Source organism: Pelobates fuscus, chromosome 6, assembly GCF_036172605.1.
Source record: "Pelobates fuscus isolate aPelFus1 chromosome 6, aPelFus1.pri, whole genome shotgun sequence".
Classification (NCBI taxonomy): Eukaryota; Metazoa; Chordata; class Amphibia; order Anura; family Pelobatidae; genus Pelobates; species Pelobates fuscus.
The window spans coordinates 54891532-54910562 of NC_086322.1; the positions used below are offsets into that span (position 1 = coordinate 54891532).

The 19031-nt window shown below is 39.4% G+C and overlaps 1 long non-coding RNA gene across 1 annotated transcript in view; it reads right to left on the bottom strand.

Moving 5' to 3' along the window:
- Positions 1–2037: 2037 nt before the first annotated feature.
- Positions 2038–19031, bottom strand: part of LOC134615351 (uncharacterized) — a 98786-nt gene continuing 81792 nt past the window's right edge. The window contains exon 3 of the long non-coding RNA XR_010091291.1: positions 2038–2116. This is a non-coding gene — a long non-coding RNA (uncharacterized LOC134615351). The remainder of the gene's footprint in view (positions 2117–19031) is intronic.

Consider the following 19031-nt stretch of genomic DNA (forward strand, 5'->3'; position numbering starts at 1 on the left):
AAAATGTTAGAAGTGAACAGCAAATGAAGATGTGCTTTGAAATATGTTTGAATTGAGCCCCAATCAATGATTGTAAGCTTCCCCAAAAATGTACTCAAATATGTATAAAATGTGTGCATGGAAAATGACAAATTAATTGAATCTACAATGAGCATTTATTGTCACAAGAGCATTTTTTCCAATACATAGAAACATGGATGGAGAAAGACGATAAAGACATAATACAATATATAGCGCAATATAAGAAGAGAAGGAGCATTACAGACCCTGAGGAGCCAGGCAGTGCAGGAACAGGGACATGTGAGTGTGAGGGGAGTGTATACAGAGGGATCTGGTAAAGTTGTATGGGATGTGGGTGTAGTAGTTTGGGTAGAAGGGTGGGCTAGTATAAATAGGTTGCTATCTTACAGTACAGCAGCCATCTTAATTATCAGTTGGGAACAGCTTCCTGCCCTCCTCCCCTTTATTTGTTTCAAGTTTGTTTGTCAGTATGTTTTGTTTGTCCAAGCTTGTTTGCCCATCGGCATGTGAACGCCCAGCGGGCATGTGTACACCCAGCGAACGTTGGTGAAAGCCTAGCAGGCTTGGTGGGTGCCTAACTGGCATTGTGCGAGCCCAGCAGGCTATGTGGGTGCCCAATGGGCATGTGGGAGCCCAGAGGGCTGGTGTATGCCCAGCAGCATGTGGCGGTATATGGCCCTTGTCAACCGGGGGTTGGACCAGCAGTCCATGGAAAGTGGATGGATAGGGCTGTCTCTCCCCTAACCTCAGGTACAGTGATGGATAACGGACATGCCCACTGAGCAACTAACCGGCTAATGGTTAGCATTACGCAATGGTAGGCCCAAGAAAGGCCTTGTGCTGGTTGGAACGAGGGGGTAGGGGGCAGCTGCCCTTAAGTTATTGTTGGTTGGCAAGGTGGTACTCAGTGATGTATTTATTTACTGAGTAATTATGTATATAGTGTTTTATGTCATAAAATTGAAGTTTAAATATTTATATATTTATATTTTAATAAAGCTGTGGCCTATTCTAATCAAAAGCAAGTCTGGTGTGTTTTCATTGGAAGCAAAGGTTGGGGTTTACCAAGGGCCAGGTTTATGCCCATACACAGTTATCCTCTAATTACGCACATTTGTTGTAACAAACCATTCCATTTTCTTTTGACATCTAGAAATAATTTTCCTGTTGAGAGCATACTATCTTCAGCAGTTGCAGTAATTGTACAAAAGTATACCATTATCTTTGGTTAAATATTTTTATTTCTTGAAGGCTCCAGAGTTTCAACATATACAAATAAACAGCTTCATGCATCCCAAGAAACTATCGAGAGACATAAAGTTCTGGATGAGAGCAGTCTTGGGTGGTTTATAAAAAAATATGTCTCAAATTATAATGAAGGGACTATGATATGGCCATGACTTCAGAAGACCACCCCCCCAAAATCCAATGTTCATGTATGGAGAACCTTACTGTGAGGGATCAAGAGAGCTTAAAAACTGGAGAGAGATTCATAACTGTAGCGGAATGGATGCTCTAGCTACACTTTTATTCCCTTTTGTTCTGCTGTCCATACGGCCCCATTTGTTTACCGAATCAACTCTGTGTGATACCCTTCTTCGCACCTTTTAATCACCGACCGCCCCTGGCTGTTAACCACAAATTAGTTATTAGTTCAAGTATTTGCTGCATAGAGAAGGTAGAACTAAGAATTTCTGTTTGGATTTCACCAAAATGTTATTGTAAGACAACAGACACTGGAAATAGTTTTAGTATGATTTAATATTAAATACCAAATGTAGCACAGAACCATCACTATTTAGAACCTTGCAAACACCATCCAAACAGTATAACATGGTGGCAGGATGGTTCACCTACCACAAGGACAACAGACATGCTCAAGTGATGTACTCCATGTACAGACACAGTTCTTGCAGGTCACCTTCCCTGAATGTTTCTTATGGAAAGCACTCATCATGTGTGCCCTTCACGTCCCCAATGCTCCTCTAAGAAGAGCGTTGGAGTGGATGACAAGACGAAGAAGAAACCACTGGCAGATGATGTTGCAGGAGAGGCGAGTGGGCGACTGCACAACTGCACCAAGTAAGTTTCAGCTCTGGAAAATAGTAAAGATAAAACCTTATTTTCGTTTTATTTAATTTTATTTTTAGAAAACCACTAATTTAAACAGTGAGGAGAACAGTATAGGAATGCATTTTTGTATTGCTGCACCCTATTGTGTTTCTTTAAAACCTTTCTCTCTGGCATCTTTGGAAGAGTAAGCATGACACAGTAATTATTTCCATAGAACATATGTATCTATCAATCTATCAGTATCTATCAATCCATCTATCCATATCTATCTATCATCCGATCTACCTTGTATCTAGCCACCTGTCCGAGTTTCTATCTGTCTGCCTGTCTATCTAGCTATTTGTATCTACCCTTCTGTCTGTGTATATTTCTGTCTGTATATCTACCCATGCGTCTATCTGTCTGCCTATCTGTCTATCTATATCTGTCTATCTATATCTGTCTATATCTCCTGGGCCAAACAAGATTAAAGTATTTTTCATTAAGATCAAGGTATGATTAAAACAAACTAAAAGAAATAATTCAGTAGAAAGAAGCTCAGCAAGTATTTGTCAGGGTTTGGTTGGGAAAAGGCGTTAACCACATCAGCAAACACCATAAGTACCCATAAGAACCCAATATGCCACAAAACCACAATACACAAAAATGAAGAAAGGAAAGCAAGTATATAAGTTGCAAGCTCACAAATGAACAACATAAAAACAAAAGAAGAAAACTCAAAACAAGGAAGCTGGCAGTCCTCTAGGATTCAGGGTTTATGGATACAGGGAGTAGAGCTTTTGGGATGAAGAGAGAAGGGTCTGCGAGACTCAGGCCTTCTGGATACAGGCAGTGGGCCTCTGAGATTCAGGCCATCTGGAAACAGGCAGCAGGGCCTCCAAAAGAAGGAGACAGGGACCAATCCTGGAACACATCAAATTAACTGGCAACAGAAAAATAGTTACGGCTCAATAGGGAGAACATAATTACCCAGGAGGGACAGCTGGGGATACAGTCAGATCTCTTAAGTCTGGGTACAGCAACCTGCAAGAGCATCACAGACAGGTAGTGGTACTGTGAGGTACTGCACCAGACTGACGCAATCAGAAAACTAAGGAGTTTTCATAGAATCCTGGCAGTATTACATAACAGCAATCTTATAATACTGAATTTGGCTACCAAGCAGAGGTTATTGAATTGCAGTCTTATTATTATCATCATCATTATTATTATTGGTATTATACATTGCGTACAATGGATGGAAAATGGATATAAGTGAATTCAATGATACAGAATTTCCTTAATAAGTTCAAAACTTTCCATTTAATAATTAAAGGACCACTATAGGCACCCAGACCACTTCAGCTCAATGAAATGGTCTGGGTGCTAGGTCCCCCTAGCTTTAACCCTGCAGCTGAAAACATAGCAGTTTCAGAGAAACTAAATAAGTAAATCGCACTTATTTGATGCTGGACGTCCTCATGGAGTCCCGCGTCAAAAAAGATCCCCATGGGAAATCATTGAGTAATGTTTTCCTATGGGCAGGTTTGAATGTGCGCGCACCTCTGACCGTGCATGCGCATTCAGCTCAACAAAAAGCGGACGTCGGCGGGGCGGGTGAGGTCGCCAGTGCCAAGGAAGCCCGGCCCTGGATTAAGGTAAGTGGCTGATGGGGTTTTAACCCCTTAGGCGCTAAGGGAGGGGGCACTCCAAGAGCCTATAGTGCCAAGAGAACAGGTTTGTTTTCCTGAAACTATAGGATCCCTTTAAGACAAAATTATTATCTATTGCAAATAATATTTGCTGTACAAAGATGAGTATAAATATATACTTTTATTATTGGTGCTGTATGTTCCTTATTTAATTATAAATATTAGTAAAAATAAGCATACTCACATGCAGACACAGACAATCTCATTGACACAAGCACTCAAGTTTAGTGGTACACAGACTCACAGACGGGCTATCTCACTGACACACACAAGATAATTAACAAACACAGACAAGCTTATAGGTACACCCAAGCTTACTACAGACAAACTCACTGGTATACACAAAGATGCTTACTACAGACAAGCTCACTGATACACACATATGCTCACTACAGACAAGCTCACTGACACACACATGCTCATTACAAGCTCACTGACATAAACATGCTCATTACAGACATGCTCACTGACACACACATACATGCTCACTAAAGACATGCTCGCTGACACACATACATGCTTACTACAGACGTGCTCACTGACACACAGATACATGCTCAATACAGATGTGCTTACTGACACACATACATGCTTAGTACAGACGTGCTTACTGACACATACACACATGCTCACTACAGATGTGCTCACTGACACACATACATACTTATTACAGACGTGCTCACTGACTCACACATACATGCTTACTACAGATGTGCTCACTGACACACATACATGCTCACTATAGACATGCTCACTGACACACAAACATACTTACTACAGATGTGCTTACTGACACACACTTACATGCTTACTACAGACGTGCTCACTGACACACATACATGCTTACTACAGATGTGCTCACTGACACACATACATGCTCACTACAGACATGCTCACTGACACACACATACATGCTCACTGCAGACATGCTCACTGACACACACATACATGCTTACTGCAGACAAGCTCACTAAAACAGACATGCTCACAACAGCAGGCACACACACACAAAAGATCACTCTCACTCACTAGCTGCTGTGTATTTGAAGCCTACCGGGCACTGCAGGCTGCTGCTCTGGAAGCCCTGGGAGGTGAGGACTCCATTGGCCTGGCCTCTTCCTGTCCTGAGATCACCAGCTTGTGACCGGGGGCGGAACTTGCGGTTGGGGTGGAGCTTGCAGTCGGGAGTGGAGCTTGCGACCTGGGACAGAGCTTGAGTTCATAGAAAGCTCCCTACCTGCAGTGCTCTCTCCGGCCGCCACATCCTCAAAGCGGCCGCACCGGCACAAAGCACATCCCTCCATAATTCCCTCGGACTCTCACAGTCTGCGGGAAAACTTACCAAACAGTATTAGTTATGGGTAATATGGCTCTCCAGTCTCTCCCCAGGCCCAAATGCTGCGGCCCACTGAGAAATTTCCCGGTATCCCGGTGGGCCTGTCCTTCATAACAGACAGAAGCTTAGAGAAACTCATAGCTTGCCCTTCAGTGAATTTCCACTCAGGTTTCAAAATCATTTTTGCTCTCTTGTGCAATTACAAATCAAAACAATTGTCAAGGGTTGCTGTATTTCTCGAGCATAGGAAACTTGCAAGCATCTTGGATCTGGACTGCAATCATATGCGCTCTCTCTGTAATGGCACAAGTGAGCAAACAACTTTGAGACCTAAGCAGGAACTAACCGAAGGGCAAGTTATTGAGGTTTCTTTGAGGTTTTCTGTTCTCAGAACTCTCATGTTCATTATTCATGTTGCAATGCAATGACTTAGGCTCTTCCTAGCTGACCAGTCGGTAATCCAACCCTTAAGCCCCCATGATGGTGGGGCACCTACTAAAATAATTAACAGGGGGGACATAGTGTCGGCCCATGTTCCCACTTGTGCCCCGCAAGTCGAGACTATTAAAATAAACAGGAGAACTAGAAGCCACTGGCTATAGCTGTTTAGTAGATATGCCCCTACTCGTGGTACGGTAGGTAGAGACAGTAGCATCCAATTTAACCTTATACTATTAACTATTATCATATTAAGCCCCATAAGGTGAGAGGAGCGTAGGGGGGTGGCGGGTTAGGAAGTGGCGGGAAGCTCAGCTCACTGTCACTGCTATTTTTAAATATTACGAGGGAGTCGGGAGCAGGTAGCTCTCTCCTTGTAATAAAATAAAATGAAAAACAGAAGAACGAATTGCAGTACATAATTTTATCCAACAAGCAATTTGTTTTTCATTTCATTCGTTGTAATTTGTATTCGTTCACTCGTCTTTTGGACAAATGGATGAATTGCCGAAAATTCAGACAAAAAAGTGTTCATGCCTGAGTCTATTACAGATCATGACCCTAAATCGGCCAATAAACACACATTCAGTTCATGACGTTATTGTTTATGTAGCACCGACATAATCTCTAACTCTTTAGAATTATACCGTGTGGATATATAACAGCAAGTAATATACAGACAAAATAATTCTGATAGAATCAGATATCACCATCAACATTACAGTCTAGGTGATAATCTTCAAATAAAGTGCAAACAGGACATAGAAAGGTAAAAAAAAAACACATCATACACATACAGACACACAAATAGATATAAACATAGAGACAGTCATACTGACACATACAAACACACACACTCATATCCACACACAAAACTTCTTATTATCACAAACACAACTATTGCGTGACAAACTGAGACAGGAAGGGCAGCTATCCAGGAATCAAACACTAAAACAAGTCTCAGACACCTTTTATGTCACATTTAGTTAATTTACATCCTTTCTCTGCAGTCATGAAGCCCTAATCACATTATATCTGCTCCAGTCACTACCACCAATGGGGAGATGCATGGAATAGGACATAAGCCCAGTGTGACTGTGTCATAGGACCTACATGTTCAGCTGTATATGGAGACTTTGAGTGCTAGGTCTCAGGAACAACAATAAGAGTGTAACATTGTATAATAGGAAGGACACCACATAGGAATTCCTGGAGTCATATTTTAAAGAAAATGCGTATGTATACTACACAGATTTATTTTATTGTGTTATTTTTAATATTCCCATTTCCTTGCTCATTTACAAAGTAACGATTGTGTTTAAAAACATGCAATGTTACAATGACAATGTCACACTACTAGTGTATGGCACAATAAATCCTGCTCTGGTGTGTATTACATAAAAATATTACTATAAATATGTTGCAAAATATCCTGATTCAGATTTTTCAAATCCATTCTGAAGCCCCAATAGGAATATTATATTATTGTATAATGTGTGTGTAGTGATACAAAAAAGTCAGGGGATAGATAGACAGACAGACAGACAGACAGACAGGCAGGCAGACAGACAGACAGACAGACAGACAGATAGATAGATAGATAGATAGATAGATAGATAGATAGTCTAAGCATTCATTGTGATTTTCCATCTAAACACTTTATTTCTATGTATTTAAGAAAGATAATTTCTTTAAAATATATTTGTATTATTATTGTATTTTTTTATTTTTATTAAATAATGCTATATCCCACTTCTCATTGTTCCTATGCATTCCCATATACCATATACACGAAATCACAAATAAATCGTTTTGGATAATTCTGGATTATCCACTAGTTTAATTCATCTATTTACATTGTTATCAGCCTATCGCCGGGACTGTGATTATCTGATAAATAAAAAAATAAAAAACCTTAAATAAACATATGGACATTTAAATGACAAAGGTAGTTTAATTTCTTACCCTAATGTTTCTGTTTATTATTTTAGAAGACACATTTTGTTTTATGGAGGTAGGGGAAAGTAGATGTTGTCATTTTTGCAGATATATAATATATGGAAATAATAATAACTTTTCAGACTCAGTGACAGGTGGGGTGGTTAGTTTTATTTAGTCAGTTTATATGAGATGAAATAAAACGGTTTATATGAAAGATGCATTAAAAGGATTGAAGATTTGCATAAATAGGAATCGTGGCTCGCCGGTACTTTTAAAACCCTTTTAACTCAGATTGTTAATGGATGATATTGATTCTAATTTAGAATGTTCCTGTAATTGCAAACATTTCTTTTAAGTATAAAGCTTCAAACGCAAATAGGTTAAAAGTATTGAACAGTCTGGCAGTTGTGGATTCCATAATTCTAACCACATAGATTGAAATGAGAATTGATAACAGTTTTATAAAAAGTGCAGTGATATTTACTCCAAACATCTTCAATACGAGACAAAGTAATCAATGTATTAAAATAACAAATACCGGAAAGATACAATTTCCTGTAAAAATAAAAATTATTCAAAGCGGGTTTTTTTTGTTTTTTTTTGTATTTATTTAATTTTTTTTTTTTTTTTTTTTTTTTTTTAATAAACGAATTGTTTGAAAAAAAAAAAATATCTCCTGTCTTTTTGAGAGTAATTTATGGAATATACAAAAAATTGTATTTGATTTGCAAAACATACCTGTACACTTATGCCATTTATTTATTTTTATAATAATTTATTATTATTATTTTTTTTTTTAATTATATCATTTTACTTACATTTTGGGGAAAATAGGTGCCCTGTTTCTAAGAAAATAATTAAGTAAACAGTTTTTTTTTTGTTTTTTGTTTTTTTACTATGACATCGGTAAATTCGGCTCAGATCCCTCTATTTTACAGACTCGAAGATTATATACATATATTTACCTCCTGTTATTAAAACAAAACCAATGGTTTTACTATGTTGTTGTTTATGCTATATTGTTTATACAACGCCCCGGTATAAGTTGTTTCTTATTATATAAACTAATGATATTAATTGTGATTAAATATATATATATATATTTTCCTCTTCATGCAAAGTGCTTTAACAGCGCAAATAAGTCAGTCTAAAAGTGTTTTTATTTGATCTGCACAAAATAACAATGTGTATGATATTGTAATTTTGAGGAATAATCATTAAAAAGCCGAATATAGTTTGTTCCTTAAGAATCCATAGAACGTGAATAGATCGCTGTAGTGATTATATACTATTACAAGCTCAGTATATAGTATATATCAGTGGATCTATAATATCATGATATTAGTAGTATATAGTATGTATTAGTGAATATATTATATCATCATATTAGTTTATAGTATGTATTGGTGAACATATAATATCATGATATCGGTATATGGTATATATCAGTGAATATAAAATATTATATTCTCAGTATATATCAATGAATATATAATATCATGTAATCAGTATATAGTATATTCCAGTGGATATAAAATGTTATATTCTCAGTATACAGTATATATTAATGAATATATAATATCATGTAATCAGTATATAGTATATATCAGTGAATATATAATATCATGTTATCAGTATATAGTATATATCAGTGAGTATAAAATATTGTATTCTCAGTATATAGTATTTATCAGTGAATATATAATATCATGTTATCAGTATATAGTATATATCAGTGAGTATAAAATATTATATTCTCAGTATATAGTATATATTAGTGAATATATAATATTAGTATTTAAATATAATATAATATAATATAATATAATAATATTTTCACACATATATTGATGCCTAAACAATTTCTTCCCCTCGGGTTAACCCTTTCAGGGTTCCTTAATAAACTTCCCATGAATACATTGATGGGTCCGGTAAATGGACACATATAGCAGTTTGGATCGCCAGGTTGCCGTGGGCAGATGTGATATTTATCTCCAGTCTAACCCCCCTCCCCCCATTAATTCTAGCGGGTCCATGTCCTGTCTATAGCAAGTCATAGGTTGGCCATGTGACACATATAGCATTGTGTAAACTGGTCATCATCATCATCTTCACCCCTCTTGGCTCCAGCAGATCCCATCTCCCTCCAATTAATGAAGTTCTGGCTCATTTAACCCGGACAGGCCAGCTCATATAACTTGGCCACAATAGGGCTGTTGTGTTACCTTGTGTCCTTAGATGCTCCCTGTGCCCTCATACTGAGCCTGTGCCTCTAAATGGGCATTTCTGTAGCAGGATTGGCACTTGCAGGTTTGTGGGGTGTGTAGGACAACCCTCCCATTTATATAACAGAAGGTTGCATGTGGGACACGTTAAATAATACATATAAAGTATTCACACCCCCATGAATTCAATGGAGCAAAGGTGGGGGTGTCACTCAGTGAATGTTAAAAATAAAATGATGATTCTTTATTATTGTACAGATCTGTGGATATTATCTGTTGGCTGCCAACTGGCATGCAAAAAAAAAAAAAAACTTTCATTTGTTTTTGTTTTTTTTAGATGAAAGAGTACATGTTTTTCAGATTATATTTCCTAAATCCTAACCAGCTCTCTTTTCTAGCTGTCTGCTCTGTTATTATTTGTTGTATTTTGAATGCATTGATTTTTCGTTAAAGAGAATGTAACACTTACACCAACAACATTGATCAACATTTTTTGTTTATAAAAATGACTTCCATTACTGGGATTAATAATGTTTGTTAGAGACTCTCCTTGAAATATTCTGCTCAAGAAAAAAAAAGAAATATGAAAAATATATCATGTCCTTTGTCATTGTTTGAAATCTACACTTCACTCGACTTCTCTTGGTTATATTAGCTAAGGATCATGGGGAATGTAGTTCTTAATATCCGGAGTGCCAATTCTTTGTTTATGTTCTTCATGGTAGAAACACGTTTTGTGGTTTTTTTTTTTCTCGGGGTTATTCACACTAAATTGAGAATCCCTAGCCTTTTGTGTCACTGTACCCCACTCCCTCTAGAATGTAAGCTCGTTTGAGTAGGGCCCTCAACTCCATCTGTTCCTGTGTGCCCAGCATGTCTGGGTTGACTTTGAATTCACCTTGAATACTCACTTTACTAAGTAACCCTGTAAGAGTTGTCAGGATACTTTCCTTGTAAGTAATATACAGCTTACATTTCAACAATTTTCAAAACGCAATGGCTATAGGCAATTTTATAAAATGGAGCATTGAACGAAATGCAGATAAGTCCGGCTGGAAATAATATCCGCTGTGACTGCTTTAATTTAAGTTTTGCAGGCCGTTTTCTAAGCGATTACTGCAATCACGGTTTAGCGAATAGACACCTATAAGAAAAAAACAAAAACACTTGTCCTTCATGTGCACTTAGTGTATGAATACAAAAAGGGCCACAATACTGATCAAATTAATGACTTGCTACACTTTTACTGGAAAAGTTAGAATTCAAGCAGACACTTTCTTTGAACGTTGCTGAGTGTTAAAAGCTTTGAGGTTTAAGCATTCTATTTTAAAGCAATGTTTTCCAACCTTTTCAAAACAAGTAACTTAAGTATCATCTTTTTCCAATTAAGCGCCTCTAACAGCAATATTTTCCACTATTAACTTTTTTAACCAAAGTCCCCTGGTGCCACCCTTCTTCCAGCCAAGTGACCCTGATGTCAGCTTTTTCCTTCCATATAGTCTGGAAAGCATGAATAAAGGACTAAATAGAAATTTTTGGTTTCAGTAATATATATATATATATATATATATGTCTATTCACAAAACTTTAATATTTCGAAAGACTTTTGAAGGAAAGCCAATTGTAAAAAAATGTTTTAGCTTAGTTAAAGACTGGGCAGAAGATTAAAGGTGGTCTCCAGGTGCAAATCCCTTTTAGTGTGATTTGTAGGTCACATTATGGTTATTTAGCGTGGGTGATTTCTTTTCTTTCTTTCTTTTTTTTTTTTTTAATCTTCTTTAGTTACTTGATCACTAATATGTTCTAATTATTTTGTGTTTTGTCTTTTTGTTTCACCAAATATACTGCTGGACATTATAACTTGGGTTTCTGGAAGTTGTAGTTTAACTGTTGTCTCACTACTACAGAAAGCTGGCAATTGTACTGCATGTACCAACAACCTTTGCTGTGACCAGAAACTATTACCAAAGCTTAGAAGTGTTGACACTATATAAATAATAATAACAATAATAATAATAATAATAATAATGACTTCCTGGTTTGGTGAGTATGTAATTCAGATCATGCACAGCCTAGAGTTTTGAAGAAAATACAGGAGCATAAAATTCTGGGAACTTTTTTAAAATGATTTTTTAATTTATTGTATTACACATTTTAATGTACTATGCATAATGCATTCAAAATACTGTACAATTCATCATTGCATATTCCTTTAAACCATCTCATAATTGTGCTATTCACTAATAGCTGAGGGTGGGGAAAACATAAGAAGAGTTAAAGGGACAGTTTGGGCAGCAATACACATACAAAGCATTTGAGTGAGCTGCTTTTATTTCATAACTTGGCTCTGGATCATTGGCGGATCCAGGGGGGGGGCAACGGGGCAATTGCCCCCCCCCCCCCCCGAGATTCTCCCCTGCCGGCTAGTGCAGGGCTGGCATTGCCCAAGCGCCAGCCCTGCAATGTGCCTGCGGACCGGGGAGGGAGATCAGTGATCTCCCTCCCCGGTCCGCAGGCACATTACTGACAGCCGACCGGAAGGGGAGGGAGAGAGGACCCGGGAGCTGTTACCAGCAGCTCCTCCGGGTCCTCCTCTCGCGAGAGTGAACTCTAGCCCTGGAGCGCGGGCTAGAGTTCACTGGAACCACTGGACCACCAGGGATTCCCCACTGGGACCACCAGGGAAATGTCCCCCCTCCTCCTCAATAAAGGTAAGAAGGGAGGGGGGGGACATAAATATATTTTATTAAATACATTTATTTTTATTTTTATTAAAAAGCCTCCCTTCCCTCCTCCCCTTCCCCCCATACACATTGCCTCACATACACTGCCCCCATACACACTGCCCCACATACACTGCCCCCATACACACTGCCCCACATACACACTGCCCTACATACACTGCCCCCATACACACTGCCCAACATACACTGCCCCCATACACACACTGACCCCATACACACACTGACCCCATACACACACTACACACACTGACCCCACACACACACTGACCCCATACACACACTACACACGCTGACCCCATACACACACTACACACGCTGACCCCATACACACACTGACCCCATACACACACTGACCCCATACACACACTACACACACTGACCCCACACGCACACTGACCCCACACACACACTGCCCCCATACATACACACACTGCCCCCATACACACAAACACTGCCCCCATACACACAAACACTGCCCCCATACACACAAACACTGCCCCCATACACACACTGTCCCCATACACACACTGTCCCCATACACACACTGTCCCCATATACACACTGTCCCCATATACACACTGTCCCCATACACACACTGTCCCCATACACACACTGTCCCCATATAAACACTGTCCCCATACACACACTTCCCCCTTACACACACTGACCCCATACACACACTGACCCACAAACACTGCCCCACATACAAACACTACACACACTGACCCCATACACACACTGACCCCACATACAAACACTGCCCCCATACACACACTGCCCCACAAACACTGCCCCCATACACACACTGCCCCACAAACACTGTCCCCATACAACACTGTCCCACAAACACTGTCTCCATACAACACTGCCCCACAAACACTGTCCCCATACACACTGCCCCACAAACACTGCTCCATACACATACTGTCCTGCACACACTGCACACCTATACACACACAGTGCCCTACACACACTGCTGCCCCCCATACACACATTGCCCCAAACACACACACACGACCCCCCCATACACACACTGCCCCACACATACATACAGTGCCCCCCATACACACACTGCCCCACACAGACATACAGTGCCCCCTTACACACACTGCCCCCTAACACACACACTGCCACCCTTACGCACTCACACTCACTTCACCGCTCACACACACACTGCACCTTTCACACACACACACTTCACCCCTAACACACACCACTTCTCCTATGCCCTATATCCCAGCAGACCCCAGGTAAGTTGTCAAACTGTTCTTAAACGGTATGACTACTTACTCTGGGGTGGGATCCTGGCACTACTGGTACCATAACTACTACACTGAGCTGTAGTGGTTATTGTGCTAGGATTATTTTTTTTAAATAATCTACAAGTGCCCCTCCCGAGATCAGGCTCTGGATCCGCCACTGCTCTGGATAGCCAGATAAACTACAAACAGCTAGTGATATCCTCTCAGTGGGTGTCTTCTCCTTCTAATGCAGGTTGCTTTGTAGTTCAGATCACTCAATGTTGCCAGTAGTTGAGCTGTGTACATACATTTGACAAGGAAGTAGTTTTCTGGAGTAAAGGGGCGTGGCCAAAGAAGAAGGCTTACGTGGCAACATTCTGCAAAACATTTGTTTTATTTCTGCAAAAACTATAAGGATACCAGCGTGCAAATAAAGACAGCCAAAACAGCCAACAATGAGGCCAAAAGAATTAAAGTTGTATCGATGCTCGAAGGGTAATTTTAAAGGGACCTGCATCACTTGACAATTTAATTTTTTTTAAACCAGCAAGCAAACACTTTCACACACATTTATAACTAAAATGAAGTTTGAAAAGTATGTAATAAAAATTTGTAAAATTACTCTAAACTTTGTCAGTTTGCTTTCTATGGCACGCCTCTAAATTAGAGGAGTTTCTTCAGGTTCCCCCATTCTTCTCATTTACCCACTAATCCACCCATCTCAGTTTAACTTGAGCTAATACTAGCCATGTGTGAGCAAAAGAGCAAAGGATGCTCAATAAAAGACTAAATGATTTTCTGCATTCTGAATACATAAATATATATAGACATTCACACATATATACTTTTATACATATATACTTTTGCACCAACATATATATACACACACAGATACGTTTACAGACCTTCTACACTAATAGTATCAATAAAACCTCTAAAAAGAAAAAATATTACCATAAATACATCATGCCACCCACAAGTATTATACGTACTCCATAAAATTATTGTAGAATATATGCCCTTACAGCTATCCTTGTGGTTGCACTGTTAGCCCTCGTACTAGGGATCTCCAAACATTAATGATGACATCACAAGAGCTTCCAGTTGCACATGCACAAAGTTGCATTACTTACACTATAGTTCCCTCTGGCCCCCCCTAACCTAGCAATCCCCGGCATGAAAAGGGTACCAGGACCAGACTGTCCCTCCGGGATATCGGGATATTTCCTGGTGGGCCGCGGCACCTGGGTGTGCTGGCGGCCGGAGGGAGACCTGTGCTGTCTCTGCTCTGCTCCCTTGCCCTCTCGCACTACTTAATGAGGCCGGGGTCGGAATATGACGTCTCATTAAGCTGCGCACTGGGGAGCAGAGCAGAGACAGCACAGCTCCCTATTTGCACAACCAGCCGCCTGCCCTGCACGACCACCCAGCATGCCGTCCGCCTGCACAATCCCCTGGCCGGTCGCCCACTGGTCCCCACAGGTAGAAACAATGTGTGAGTCATGGTGTGTCTATGTGTGTGTGTCTGTCATGGCGTGTGTATGTTTGTGTCTGTCTGTCTGTCATGGTGTGTGTGTATGTGTGTGTGTCTCTCTTTGTCATGGTGTCTGTGTCTGTCTGTGTCATGGTGTGTGTCAGTCATGGTGTGTGTATGTGTGTGTCATGATGTGTGTATGTGTGTGTCATGGTGTATGTGTGTCTGTCATGGTGTGTGTGTCTGTCAAGGAGTGTTTGTGTCTGTCATGGTATGTGTGTGTGCCATGGTGTCTGTCTGTGTGTGTGTGTGTGTGTGTGTGTGTGTGTCTGTCATGGTATATGTATGTCTCTGTGTGTGTGTTTAGGTTACCAGACCCCTTCCATTGGCAAGGGAATAGTGTTTTTACTCACCTTTTTTTCCCCACACTGTGCTGGTCTCCCCTCGACTGGTCCTGTCTCTATGGCTGAGATCATCAAGCTTGATGATCTCAGCCAATCCAATGTTTTGCCATAGGATGTGCAGCACTGACACAGGAAGCACCTCTAGTGACCATCTGAGTGACTGTGTTTGTGTGCCTGCTAGTGAGTGAGCTTGCTTGCGTATGTGTGTGTGTGCCTGCTAGTGAGTGAGCTTGTGTGTTTGTGCGCCTGCTAGTGAATTAACTTGTGTGTGTGCCTGTTAGTGAGTAAGTTTGTGTGCCTGCTAGTGAGTGAGCTTGTGTGTGTACGTTTGTCATTGGTTATAGCTCTACAAATCGGTGCATACCGCTCATGAATTCTGTCAGATTGTTTTGGAATAGTTTGATAAAGCCTGAGGTTCACCACTACATATATAACCAGATCCTTCTAAAGCAAGACCATGTTTATTACAAACGTTTCGGAAGGGAGCATGTGTGTGTCAGTGAACTTGTCTGTAGTGAGCATTTGTGTGACAGTGAGCTTGTCTGTAGTGATCTTGTGTGTGTCAGTGAGCTTCTCTGTAGGAAGCATGTGTGTATCAGTGAGCTTTTCTGTGAGCTTTTCTGTAGCGAGCGCGTGTGTGTGTGACAGTGAGTTTGTCTGTAGAAAGCTTGTGTGTGTCAAAGTTTTACATTTGCTAAACTTTAACAGTGTCAGGCTCTCTGGTGTAAATGTGTGATAGAAGAGATTATCTAAAGTCATAGTATCCGCCCCTTTCTTACACAAGATGCTACCAAGGAGCTTGTCCATGGTCCAGTAATTTCCTGCATGGATTATTGTAACCCTCTCCTGATTGGTCTTCCCAAAAGCCGTATTGCCCCGCTACAGCCTGTAATGAATGCTGCCGCCAGACTGTTTTTCCTCTCTAGTCGGTCCTCTCACACCTCATCCATCTGTCAGTCCTTACATTGGCTTCCTGTATCTCATAGGAGTCAATTCAAAGTGCTATTCCATACCTATAAAGCATTTACCAATTCTAGCCCCTCTTATATCTCATCACAAATCCATAGGTATGCCCCTTCTTGGTCTCTCCGCTCTGCCCATGAACTTATCCTGTCTGCTGCTATATCTGGTGGACATTCCTGCAGTCAGCATGCAAATTGCACGCTCCTTCTAAACTTGCGACACTTGTGGCATTGTGCTGTGTGATAAAACTGCACATTTTAGAGTGGCCTTTTATTGTGGCCAGCCTAAGGCACACCTGTGCAATGATCATGCTGTCTAATCAGCATCTTGATATGCCACACATGGATGGGCATATATGGGATGGATTATTTCGGCAAAGGAGAAGTGCTCAATAACACAGATTTAGACAGATTATTTCGGCAAAGGAGAAGTGCTCAATAACACAGATTTAGACAGATTTGAGAGAAACAATATTTGAGAGAAATAGGCCTTTTGTGTACATAGAAAAAGTCTTAGATCTTTGAGTTCAGCTCATGAAAAATGGGGGGCAAAAACAAAAGTGTTGCGTTTATAATTTTTTTCAGTGTATATTGGAACAAGATAACGCAAGGAGGAAAATATGTTTTAAAAAACAACAAAAAAACAACAACAATATAATAAAAGAAAAATCACCCCTGGCATTAGTTTGCACTACACCCCACAATATTTAAGGGTGGCCTTGCCTCTGTGTAATGCTAGTATTGGTGTGTAACATCTAGTGACAACAATCTAGTGTTACTTTAAATTCTCCCATAACCCATTGCCACTAGAGATGTCCCGAATAGTTCGCTGGCGAATAGTTCCTGGCGAACATAGCTTGTTCGCGTTCGCCACGGCGGGCGAACATATGCGATATTCGGTCCGCCCCCTATTCGTCACATTAAGTAAACTTTTACCCTATACCTCACATTCAGCAGACACATTCCAGCCAATCAGAAGCAGACCCTCCCTCCCAGACCCTCCCACCTCCTGGGCAGCATCCATTTTAGATTCATTCGGAAGCTGCATTCATTTTTTTTTTTTTTTTTTTTAATTCTAAATGCCAAACATTGTTATATAGGGGAATATTCACTAAATGCCAAACATTGTTGTATAGGGGAATTTTCACTTAATACCAAACATTGTTATATAGGGGAATATTCACTAAATACCAAACATTGTTATACAGGGGAATATTCACTAAATACCAAACATTGTTATACAGGGGAATATTCACTAAATACCAAACATTGTTATACAGGGGAATATTCACTAAATGCCAAACATTGTTATATAGGGGAATATTCACTAAGTACCAAACATTGTTATATAGGGGAATATTCACTAAATGCCAAACATTGTTACATAAGGGAATATTCACTAAATACCAAACATTGTTACACAGTGGAATATTCACTAAATACCAAACATTGTTGTATAGGGGAATATTCACTAAATGCCAAACATTGTTATACAGGGGAATATTCACTAAATGCCAAACATTGTTATACAGGGGAATATTCACTAAATGCCAAACATTGTTATATAGGGGAATATTCACTAAGTACCAAACATTGTTATATAGGGGAATATTCACTAAATACCAAACATTGTTATATAGGAGAATATTCACTAAATGCCAAACATTGTTATATAGGGGAATATTCACTAAGTACCAAACATTGTTGTATAGGGGAATTTTCACTTAATACCAAACATTGTTATATAGGGGAATATTCACTAAATACCAAACATTGTTATACAGGGGAATATTCACTAAATACCAAACATTGTTATACAGGGGAATATTCACTAAATGCCAAACATTGTTATATAGGGGAATATTCACTAAGTACCAAACATTGTTATATAGGGGAATATTCACTAAATGCCAAACATTGTTACATAGGGGAATATTCACTAAATACCAAACATTGTTACACAGTGGAATATTCACTAAATACCAAACATTGTTATATAGGGGAATATTCACTAAATGCCAAACATTGTTATACAGGGGAATATTCACTAAATGCCAAACATTGTTACATAGGGGAATATTCACTAAATGCCAAACATTGTTATATAGGGGAATATTCACTAAGTACCAAACATTGTTATATAGGGGAATATTCACTAAATGCCAAACATTGTTACATAGGGGAATATTCACTAAATACCAAACATTGTTATACAGGGGAACATTCACTAAATGCCAAACATTGTTATATAGGGGAATATTCACTAAATGCCAAACATTGTTATACAGGGGAATATTCACTAAATGCCAAACATTGTTATATAGGGGAATATTCACTAAATACCAAACATTGTTATATAGGGGAATATTCACTAAATACCAAACATTGTTATATAGGGGAATATTCACTAAATACCAAACATTGTTATATAGGGGAATATTCACTAAATACCAAACATTGTTATATAGGGTAATATTCACT